Below are 13,183 nucleotides of genomic sequence, written 5' to 3'. Positions count from 1 at the left end.
AAGAACACGACCTCAGTGGGCACCAGTAACATCCCAGGATGCTTTCTGAACTGTCAAAAATACAAATTACAAGTACCCCTGGTGTAACTATTTAAGTATAGTCTTAAAACAGGTTTTGTGCCAAGTGAATGGAGGACTGTTACAGTCATACCCCTTCATAAAACAGGACCTACAACAGATCCTGGAAATTACAGTCCCATTATTCTGACTAGTCTTATTTGCAAAGCCGTGGAAAGAATTATTATGGAAATTATTAAAAAAGACATAGTAGACATCCAGACACTGGATCCATAACAGTTTGGCTTTCTCAAAAGAAGGTCATGCCTACTGAACCTGGTGGACTTCTTTGAAAATGTTGCTAAAGCAGTAGATGAGGGGAAAACTGTGCAAACTGCCTACCTAAATCTGGCTAAAGCACTTGATACAATACCCCACTCAAACATTGTCACCAAACTTATGGGACTAGGTAAAAACCTCTTTTATAAAATTCTGGATAGCTTGCTGTTTCACTGATGGGACCTAGGAGGTTAGAGTTGGTGAGGCCACCGCCATAAACAGACTAGGCAGCAGGGAGACCCCACAGGGCTCTGTGGTAAGCCCTTTCATCTTTGGCATCTGCTTCTCGGATGTCAATGCCAATGTCAAAGGCCTCTGGCTAACCAAGTTTGCAGATGATTGCAAACTGGGAGCAGTCGTTGAATCCCCCAAAGATGAGAACATCCTTCAGGATGGTCTAAGACAGTCATGCACTTAGTGCCAAAGCCATGGCTTAAAACTGATTACCAATAAATGCATTATAGTACCGTTTGTGAATTCATCCACCTCGGGTAAGTACATCATCAATACGGCTCCCCTAAAAGTGGATTCATTAGTCAGAGATACAGGAACTCATGTAGATCGTAACCTAACCGTTGACCAACATCATCAGACCCATCATAGAGAATAATGCCCCATTCAGTATCTACCTGACCCAAAATATGCATCAGGTTGAAATTCCACAAAGGTTACTTACAAAAAGAATCGAGGAAGTAAACACAATGGCCTACACTGATCACCTCAAGGCCCTCTCTCTTTACTTTGTAGCATGCAGACTTTTGACATGTGATCTTTGCCTAGCATACATGATATCCCTGAAGCCTGTTTTGATGAACATTTTGCACATCCGCAAAACAAGCAGCATCAGAACTGCCAGATTAAAGGACCTAAATTTGGCTTGCAACATAAATCGGACATATTGAAGCAATTGATACGTTTCTCAGAGAATTCCCATTCTCTGGAACAGGCTCCCCATTCATTTGAAGCAGGGTTCTTCCCCATTCTTATTTAAGTGCAACATGGACAAATGTATGGGTAATTGGAAGTTCACCCCTAATCTGGTGTCTATGTTTCTAATGGACAGAGTCAGTAAGTAAATTATCCCTAAATAAATCAAATTTGTGTGTCACATTTGGGTTGCACAGCTAAGCTTATAAGGGCCCTAGTGGTCACTAGCCTATTACACACCTATAAACCTATGAACTTGTGAACATTCTGACCAGATATTTGTTAATGACAACTGAAAGGGAGCCTCATAGGCTTGAAGAGCCTCATAAGCTTACATTGTTACTCTTTTGTTATATGGACATATGATAGATGATAAGCAAGCCTAATGCATATATACATACATAAACCCCTTCTTTCTTAGTGTCGCAGTAAAGTCACTAAATCTGGGCTGCAGCATGTAATCACATAGTGATCACGTAATCAGATAGTTATCATGTGATCAGAGAGTGATCATATGATCATGTACTAGACTGTGCATTTGCATATCAAGAAGGAGAAGGATTGGATATCATCTCTGTTACTTAGAATTCAAGAATGGATTCTGGTTTATTTTTTTCATTTACACTTTGATATTTCTGTTGTCCAGCCGGACACAGAATTTTCAGTGGAGTTTCAGAGGATAGTTCCCCAAGACTCCAGCATATAAAAGATGCAAAGAATAATAATATGAAATAGAAAAAAAAATAGGGATATTAGTTTTCCCAAAACACCAGAAAATTCCAGAATAAAGACAGCATGGGTACCAGAAAAAATATGTGATTTCATGGAATATAGCATTGTAGGCCACAAAACTCTTTTACTATATCTCATGCATCCTCTTACATTTATCACTTGTAAAAATGGCAGTTTGCTCTACTAAATGTTCTCTTCTTAGAATCCATATTAATTTTGCATCCTTAATGCGGTCATAGTAAGAAAAAGAACTTTACAGACACAGTATAATTGTGAGAAATGGAAGATCATATTTCATATCTGAAAATCCATGCCCCTATAAGCAGGGTAGGATAAAGCTGTAGAAGTGGGTATTATGAACAATAGCAAAAACAACTATCATATGTCACAGTGGTAACAGAGAGCAGCATATGTCAGAGGAACAACAGAGGTATACGACTCAGTAACATAAAAGCATTAGCATAATCCAATGCAAAATTATTTATTTAAACTTGTTATGATTCCAACATTTCAAATAGAAGAACCATGCAGGTCACTACAAAATATTAAAGGGCATATACTTAGAATAGTATAACAATGAATGTTTTCTTAGCACTTTAGTCTCTGTGAATGTTATACCATACCGATTTCACAAGGAATCAGGTGCAGCCAAATTGGAAAAAGACATACAGTGGAAAACTTAAATATTAATGGGTTAGATGTAACCATTGTTTTAATGTGTAGCTTCACTAACATCATCAACACAAAAATGCCGGAAGGAGGTATAAAAATATAGCAATGTATTCTACTGAAGTTAAAATTAATAAATAATATTTCCAAAATGTATTACTTAAACTTGAATATTTTCGCTAAAAACAGTAACAGCAAAAATACTTATGTGATTCCAACAACAGAGATCCACCACTGTATTTGAGAAATGCACATCAACATAATAAAGTACTTACCTTTTTTTGTGATCATCTATGAATTATTTTACAGATACATATAAATAACTGAAAACGATAGGTATTTATTTGTGTATTAACTTCTGGTAATAACGAAATCTTCAACAGGGCAAAGCCCATTCACAATGGATTCTCTGGAATAAAAGCTTCAACTATATGGTGAATGCAAAGTAAACAAAAGGAAAAAAAAGTGCATTTAACAAAATAAGTACATCTGGCATGACTACAGATGTAGAGGAGTCCCCATGCATATTAAAAAGGCACGATGGCAGCCTGTGTGTACAAATAAAATGGGTCACGAAATCGGCAGCAGTTATCCAGTAAGAACATGATATTCCACTCAGCAAAGTACATGGAAAATATGAGACAAAATAAACCTGTATTTAACTAAAAGCTATGTATAATACAATACAATGCTGCTTATTAATCAGAAGAAAGTAGAAACATTTTTAAGTAGAGTTACAAGGAATCTACTAGAATACAATAGCAGTGAGCTACTGTTGTCAGAAAATAAAACACTACAACAAGTAAAAAAAAAAAGTGCAAGTATAAAAGAATTTTAAATATTTGGATTTTTTTAGTAATTTTTTATTGAGGTTTGTATCAATAAACATTCCAATACAAAACCATTCAACATGCTACTATATAAGATACAATGTACCATATCCATTATTCAGCATTCTAGATGCAATATAAAACAGTATGACATATAATGATTGTTATCGTTCAGAATTCAAACAATCCCTTCCCTTTTCTCCACCAGGAGTTGCCATCCATAGCTGCATCTTCCAGTTAGACCTACGGTGTTCCAAATGGCACAATTACACTCCTTTGTTATAATATAGCCTCATGTTTTGCCACTTTCTTTTAATCCTTTCTTTTCCTGCCCCGTCTTCCTGCACACATACCACCTAAGTATATAACTCTGTACCATTTGTTCCTATTTGATCTTACTTTCAAAATCACCCTCCCATCCTTTTGCTATTAAGCTTCTCACCCATCCATCTAAAATAGTGCTTGAATTTTCTCAGATTCCTTCCACCGATATTCATCTCCCTATTACTAGAAGGTAAAAATCGCAACTTGCTAGTTATTTGTTTGCCAAATATCTTTCTCCACACTACAACACAGCAGCCTCCTCTGCAAATTTGCATGTCTCATTGGCCTTCCAAAACATACCAAGATTTTCTGATTCTGTGCTTCCACATATCAGCATTCTCCTTCTCCCACCTGCAATTCCTGCATTGGTGTCTAAAACCATCCATGCAACCATCTTATATATCGATCCCAAGTTATTGGGAGTGCTTTTAGCCTCACAATTCTTTTCATGCACTCATTGTAAGTAGATTTTAAAAGCACTACTGTCTCTTTTTCTACCCATCTAAGACTTGGTGTCTCATTCTCTTTTTCTATTAATTTCTGCTGAACTCTTCATAAAGTGCTCCACATTTGCATGTTTCAGGTTGTTCCGCTTCCAGCTTAGCATATTCCTATACTCCCCTCCATCATCCTCCTCCCCTTGACTCCTTTCTTCCTTAACCATTATATAATTGTCATCTGCAACTTTTCAAAATGAAGCCATTCACTTTGCTGTGTGTCATACCAGTCTTTAATTTGCCAGCATTGCAGAAGCCTCCTAGAGGAACCTCCTGATTTTTGGAACATGTCTCCTACGTATTTAATTTCCTCAGTGTTGTCATCCCTTTTAATGCAGTGTTTTACCCTAGATTGTAATGTCTGGGTTGTCTCACAACCCTGTATGGAACAGGCCCATGAAAGCTTTATAATTCCCCTTCATTTCTTTAGTATACATTTATTCAAAATGTTTTGAGCTTTATTGTTGATACATCCCTGGTTCTTCCCTTCCTCCTTCCGGTGTATACTACATTGGAAAATAAATGCATAAATCCTGTAGTTGCTGCCATCATCTGGAGATGAAAAATCAGGCATTCCCCAATTCTCCTCTCCTCTTGGATTATCCATCCATCTCTGATAGTTTCTGAAAGAAGGCAGATGCTTAAGTAGGTATAACATCCTAGAGAGAATCATCACTTGAATAAAGTTTATTCTCAGTTTATGCAAAAAACTTTATTAGATCATCTCCCTAGCAGCAGCTTAATCTGCCCTAAAAATTTCTCTTAATTGATTTTTATTAATTCATCCACATTTTCTCTGTTTTTAGACCTGGATATTTCACACTCCCTCATCTTTCTATTAAATCTTCTTATCTGGTTTCCTCTGGTCTTCTTACTCTTAACTTAAAATGCTTTAGACCAATTGTAGTCTAATTCTGATTCCACCCTAAAATTTTCAAAAATCTCTGGTCCCGTTTGCATCATCAAGTCTAGCCTGTCTGTGCTGAGGATGCAATCATCTGCAAAAAGTCAAAACAACTTCCATTTACATTGTACACCTGATAGAAAGAGTCCAACCTACAGAGCTAATATTGTGATCACAGTAATGAAGAAGGGGAATAGATGACAACCTTATCCCATGACCAAACTAATCAGAATGTCATTGGTTAATTCCCCATTTATTACCATTGTGCCCTTCAACTATAATAGAAGCAGCTATCCAGTTTTGAAACTTTGAGTAAAAACTTACCTCTCTTAACACTTTAAACAAAAAGGGCAACTCCACTGAGTCAAAGACTTTTATATCAAAGAAGATCATACCTGCTTGAGTTCGTCTCTCTATTTGTGCCTACTTCACAAATTCTCTCAAATGCCACCAATTTTCTTCTGCTGTATAGTCTTTGATAAGCACCTATTGACCTCAATTTGCCAACCCCAGCATGCACTTTTACATTTCTTGGATAAGATGGTGGCCAGAATCCTTGCATTTACACTTTTCAAAGAGACTGGTAGGTAATTTCTTGGATAATTTTTATCTTGACTTTCTCTAAAAATGACAGCTATATTAGCCTTAGTAAAAGATTTTCGGATTACACCCCATACCCCCTGTTTTATATACTCTTGTTAAATATTCCAGCATTGAAGAACCAGATGTTTTATAAAATTCTGCCTTAATTCTGTTACTCCCAAGAGCTTTTTTTTCCTTTTTTGCTTACATGTGGCATCTGAACTCTCACATACCTCAAGCTTATTGAGTTCATCCTGTGTGGCCTGCAATATAATCTTTCCCAAATATATTTTGAATGCCCCTGTATTTGTCTTTCCCCTGTGTGACTCCTGTAGCTTGAGACATACAGTGCACTAAAATATTCTCACATTATATTCTTAATATCTTCTGTATTTGTCATCATCTCTCTTTCCTTTTGCCTCATTTCTGCAATGATCCCTTTTAACTATTTATCTTTGACCTTTTGCATTAACCATTTGCTGGATCTTTCTCCCATATACCACCAAATGTCCTATCTATTTATAATACCCCTCTCCACCATCTTTGTTTCAACTTCCTTAATACAGATTCTATGTCCTTGAGCCCCCTTTTTTAACCCCCTAGGTCATTCTCTCATTATTGTCACCTGCTTCCAATTGCAGCTGCCTCAAAGGTGCCTCCAATTTTCTAACACTTCCCCTCATTGCCTCTCACCCAATGCCCTTCAGGACTCATTAAATGTCCTTTTATAACACACTTCATTGCATCTTATCAAGCCTGTTCTATCAGTGTATACTCTATGTGTTCTGTATTACAGCCTAGGAACAAATTTATTGTTTTGTGCCTCACTAAACATCTTTGCTGCATGCCCACTGCCAAGGTTTCCATTTATATCTTTGTCTTCTATTATTATGTTTTGAAATTTAAATTTTTGGTATTATATGACCATGGTCAGAAAATCACCTAGAACCTATGTACACTTCTTGTACTTGTAGCATCCTTGTTTTCTCATCAAAAATTTAGTTAGATGGCATTTGTTGTATCTGCTCCTCTGGCGAAGGTACATTCAGAGTGTAGTAGTCTCCAAATGTCTACCTCTCCTTCAGAGTCCTCCTACTACCTTAGGGCCTCTTTCACCCTAACATTGCATTCCCTCCTGCCAAACTGTCTATCCATTTTACATTGTGGCTATATTTCTTGCCATGTAGCATAAAAAGCCTCAAAGAGCATGACATTGACTAGGTTTGGGTGATAAATTGCTCCACCATTCCACTCTTAGCCCTCTCATTCCAAACCTACAATAACCCATCCTTCGGTTACCCTGCCTGACTATGTTTACCTGTATGTTTAAAGATTGCAACACAATAATCACTTCTCCTCCTCGTCTTCCTCTCCTTCTAGCTACAATGCACTGCACCATTTTCCATTCTCTGCCTCCTAATCATAAGGTTTTCTTCATTTTCAGCTTTAGTTCCTGTAATAACATTATATCCTCCTTTGCTCATTTAACTTTTTTCTAATCTTTTCTCTCTAAGTTGGATGGCACACCACCAAAGTTTCATAATATTATATTTATCCACCTCCACCGCCCCAGCCCCATTGCTTACCTACTTCCCCTCCTTCCCAAGTTAGGTCTATAGAGTCCTTTGGATCCTTCCTGGATCTATGTCCAGCTTTCAAACCTATATTGGTGATTGGAAAGCTAATAGGTGGCTGCTCAAGTGGGATGCTGCTACGGCCCCTAAATTCAATAACTTCATTCATCAAACCCTTCCCCCACATCAAATTCAAAGGAATTCGGAATTCCTAAGCAGCCAGGTACTCACTTGCACCCATAATATAAACACACACTACCGTTAAGCAACATTAACATGAAACTTATTCTGCAATGTTATCTTTAGATAGATACATTCTGAGGGGCTGATATGTTTGCAAACCTAAGTTTATACTTATCTTTATAATATTGTGATAAGTAACATATATGATGAATGTCTAATTCACATCTAAAAAGAGCAGTGTTCAATATACATTATCTTCAATCATTTCTCAGTGTACCAGGCCCTCCAAGTCATTGCTATTACCTTGATTAAATTAGGAGCACATCCTGATAAACTAGCACAATATGTGTTAGCGCCAGAGTTTTTGTACAAGAATTTTCAAGACACCTTACTCAACAGTTACTATATTCAATATTTATGTTAAACATGTACTTCATTCAACATTCCATGCATGTTTTTCCAGCATCTATTTTTTATTTGTTGATAATGGATGATCCCATGGGATATAACCTTTATCATTCTCTATAATGCTTTATGACTCATGTTTCTAATGCTTCTCAGCTATGTCGATTCGGTAGTGTTTGCACAATTCCCAGTGAAATAGTCGTGCCACATTATTGTGCCTTACAGTATACTGTCCCTCTGTCATCAGTGTGTCACGCCCAGCAACAAGAGGTGCAAATGTTTCCAGTTCTGTTTTAGTGAAGGCTTTCCATGGACTTTGCAAACTGTTGTGTAAATAGTACACTGCCCTGGAAAGCAATTATTAACCTTTTATCTTTTGGCTTCGGTTCACATCACATTAACCATTATTGCGCCAACATGAGGTTGTTCCAGGAGATATGGAGGTATCTGTTCTTGACGCTATATTTCTGGATTCTTCATTGTTTTCCTTCTCATGTACTCATTTTCCTTATATATATATATATATATATATATATATATATATATATATATATATATATATATATACACACACACACACACACACACACACACACACATATATATATATATATATATATATATATATATATATATATATATATATATATATATATATATTTTTTTTTTTTTAAGCATTCAGTTGCTGTCTGATTATTGCCCATTTCTTGCTTTCCATTCCTGCTTTACTCCAAACTGCTTCTGCTAAACTAAGGAAAATGTCATTTTAGACTTTTTTTTTCCTCATGCTTTAAAACTTTTACTGTGTTTAGATCTGATGAGCTTAGAAGATATGCGTGCAATATCACAAGTGCAGATCTGCACATGTTGTCACTTTTGAGGATGTCCATATCTTCTGCAGAGTGAGAAATATTTAATTTTGGTATACTCTAATTTTTATAAATAATTTGAGAAGCTTGAAGCATTTTTCTTGTTTTCATGTCTAACTGTACCAAGACATTTGGGGACCAATTAATCACCCCAAAGCCATAAGTTAAAACACAAAGTCCACATTGATTTAAAACTTGACCTTTATTACTAAATGTCAAGGCAGTTTTCAATAATTGTTTTAGTGCTCACAAGTGTTACTTACTGAGCTTTATTCTCATTTTCTCATTCTCAGAATTCTCATTTCATCTATTCCCAAATATTTATACATTTTCACCTGTTCAAGTGCCTTTACATCACATCCATGTCCCAAGTTAATATCATCTCAACGTTGCAGCTTTCCTTGTTCAAATGTTGCTTTTTCACATTTATAACAAATAAATGTCATGCTTATAGCATCTGAAAAAGTTTTAATCATTTGTGATTTTACTTTCATCTTCTTATCTGATGTGCTATACTATTTTAAGTCATCTACAAAAAGTAGCTAAGAAGTATTTGAACAAGGCTGGTTTCTAGGAGGCAAATTGTAGCCATAGCCAAATCTGTTAAGTAACAGCTTAATGGGTTAAGGGCAAGACATAACACCAGTGGTGACAGGAAATCACCCTGGAATATTTCCTTCTGAATTTTTATCTCTGGCATAATAATTTGCTCTTTGTCATGGTTCGACTGCAAAGTGGTGTGCCACTGTTTCACAGTCACCATAATGTAATTGATCAATGCAAAATAATATAATTGGTCAGTGTAAGCATTCCTTTATCCATAGCATCTATATCATGACATCGACAGCTTAGGTTGTTGAAACCTAAAACATCAACACCTAAGTGTCGAAAGCTAACAATAGCGAACAGCCACATCATTTAATTCTTTCCTCGGGAAAGAATTCGGGTGGCCATCCGTAAACAAAATACGCAAACAAACCCAAACATAGTGTCACCCCTCCACACCCCGATGTGGGGGGCTGCATCCTCCAAACCCCTCCTAACTAAATATACCACCTTCGAGATTGCTCCTACACTGGGGAAAGGGCAAATCCCTGATAACAGCCATGTGAATTCTTTCCCAAGGAAAGAGTTCGATGATGAGTCCATTCACTATTGTAAGTGTTCAATGCTTAGGTGTCGATGATTAAGCATTCAACAACCTAAGCTGTTAACAATTCAATAGCAACCCTATCCATGAATGTGGGACGCTGTCAAATGCTTTTTTTTGCAAACTATTCCTGACATGCTTAGATTCATCCCTGTTTTACAACTCTCTGTTAAAGATTTATTAAGTAACAAAAGATCATTTATTCCATATGACTTTCTTTTGTTAGCTTTTTGTTTTATTGACATAATATTTTTTTTCAAATTACTATAAACTCTGTCTGCATCAGTTCCAGTATGCAATTTGTATCTTGTAGGAAGGCAAGTTATTGGTCTATAGTTGTTAGAAAGGTTTGCATATACTTGGTCAGTGTAAGCATTCCTTTATCCATGGCATCTATATCATGACATCGACAGCTTAGGTTGCAGGTTCAGTTTCTCTGGCTTTTTTTGCTATGGTGAGCTCCTTACTTTTACTTTTCTTTACCCAAATAACAAAAGGTTGGTACAATGGAAGGAACTTTAAACAATTATTCAGATTTTCTACTTTACCCAAGAAACTGGAAGGAAAAGACTATTCATTTTATGAAAGCACAAGCAGAGAAATGTGGAAATAAAGAAAGAGGATGAGTAATATTACTGAAGACTTAAATGGGTTAAAGGTATATGAGGCTCAACAATTAACAATTAAGATAGGAGGAGATGAGATAAAAATGGTGATGTGCAATCGATCTGCAGGAAAGTCTCCAAGAATAGATAGCATTAGTGTGGAAGTTTGGAAATCATGAGGGAAAAAGTGAAAAATATCTGGAAAGTTTGTTTAACAGTATTTTAAAAGTCAGGAAAGCACCAGCATCTTGGAAGAAAGCTATGGTAAGGACCATCAAACCAAGTTTCACATAAGCCCATTTCAATTTTAAACAACAAAGTATAGGTCCTTCTTGCAGTCTTCACACTACCAGCACATGCCTGTCAAATTAACCTGTTCCCTTCTCTAATAAAACTTACAGTAAGGCCTGCTTTCATGGATGGGCAGTTTTCAATCATCTCTCTAGCCAGCCTGATAAATATGGACATCCTGAGGCAATGTAGCAATTGTCTCATGTATACTGACAACCACTTACTCCTGAAACAAAACAAATACTTATGTGAGAAATGCAGTTACACTATGAAATTGTAGGCAAGACTTTCACATAAGGACAAACCAAATGCCAAACAGGCTGTCAGCACACATACACTTCCTATACTAAAATAAGTACATGGCACATAAACCCACATATGCAGAGGTACTCACTAGTAAATTGCCAAAAGATCAAAGGCCTCTCAAACAGAAACCATTTACACACATAATGCAAAAACAACCACAACACATAATAACACATACAGCAGTATCTCAACAAATATTCCGATAAGATGTAACACCACAACACATAAGGTATTGGTCATAGGTGACTCCATTATGATACACAAGGATGTTCCCCTCACCAGGTTGGATAAGGAATGGGTTACAGTCAGCTGTCTGTCAGGTTCCAGGGTCCATCAAGTCACTCAAGTCACTCAACCACAAGTACCAGTATGACTCTGTCATAGTTCATGGGGGGTGAATACCTTGAGACACAGCTCACTGGACTATATGAAGATAGACATGACTGAGGTCTCAGATTATGTGTCACAGGCAGGTATAAGCCTAGCCTTAAGCCGCATTCTATCTTCTCCAAGGATGATGCCACAATACAAACAAAAATGATTGACTTTAACAATTAGCTTAGCTTCTGGTGTCATTCCAAGGGGATCCAATATCTGTCAGCCTGGGAAGACATGTTTGACAGGCCACCCTGTTTTGCCAGAGATGGCCTGCACCTGTCTTCTTTAGGTTTTTCGATATATTGTGTCTTTTTAGGCAGTGTCAAAATAACCAACCTCCCAACATAACAAAATCCTCTCTAGATAAACTCAAAGTATTACTGTTTAATGCTAGGGTTCTAAACAAGAAATTATAGTCCCTGGAAGCACTGCTCACCTTGGAAGATGCTGGCATCTGTCTAGTCACTGAGGCATGATTCAAAGGTACGGACAGTATCTTGGCTATGCAGTGCTACAATGCCTTCCATATGTTCAGACCACAAACTGAGCATGAAAGAACCAAAGGATGAGGTGTAGCCATCTTCATTAAGGATAAGTACACCTCAAAACTAGTTAAACACTATAGCTCTCTTGAGCTATTTCATGTCCAATTAGCTATAGGCAAAGCCCCCTACCACATGATAGCTAGCTATAGGTCCCTCACCATGAAACAGAAAAAGCATACCGCATACCTGCACTTACTGGAGTCACTTGCCATACCGCCCAACACATTACTCATGGGTGATTTTAATTATCCTATCATTGACTGGGAAACGTACACAACCACAAACATGCTGGGGCAGAGGTTCTTGGACTTTGTCAATGCAAATGCTCTGGAACAGCTACTCAGCACACCCACAAGAGGTTCAAATGTCCTGGACATAGTACTGCCTAACATGGGAGAGCATTGAACCCCCCTTACCCCCACACCATGTAATGTCCTTCCTGGTAAGATAGGACCATAAGTCAGCATTGTTCAATGTAATTATAAGACCAGACACCTCATCAAGATCAAAAATTCTTACAAATTTTCCTAAAACAAATTATCTACTACTAAGTGATGTTATAGGAAGTTTCAAAGCCCCCTCGAATGCAGATAACATGGACTTCTATGCAGAGGTATACACCAATGCCCCATCTAACCACTTAAGTAGTTCTATAGAATCAGCTGTACCTAACTAGATTAAGACCAGGTCTTGCCGAAAAAACAAGCCACCCTGGTGGACCCTTACTATAATCAGGCCATGCAACAAGAGAAAGAAACTATTTATTTATTTATTTTATTTTACATTTGTCTACCGGGAAAGTTCAATTGAACACGTCCTTTTTCAGAGGAGGCCCAAGGAGAAAAGCTCCAGAAATAAAATACATAAACAACGTTTAATAACATAAGTAGAATATCAATAATTATCTCAGTTACAGAGTGAATACCAAGCACAGTTTTGAAGTATACAGTCACATACACATAGTGAATATATACATATAATTATATACAGTTAAAAGAGAATCTTTTAAAAGTGGTCTAATAACACTAGTAGAGAGAGGTGAAAGAATCCTATTAATAGAGTAGAAGAAGAGTAGG

This window comes from Protopterus annectens, chromosome 1.part1, assembly GCF_019279795.1.
Source record: "Protopterus annectens isolate FY-2018-M chromosome 1.part1, PAN1.0, whole genome shotgun sequence".
NCBI classification, from domain to species: Eukaryota; Metazoa; Chordata; order Ceratodontiformes; family Protopteridae; genus Protopterus; species Protopterus annectens.
The sequence above is the reverse complement of the archived record's forward strand: the minus strand, read 5'-3'. Positions refer to the sequence as shown.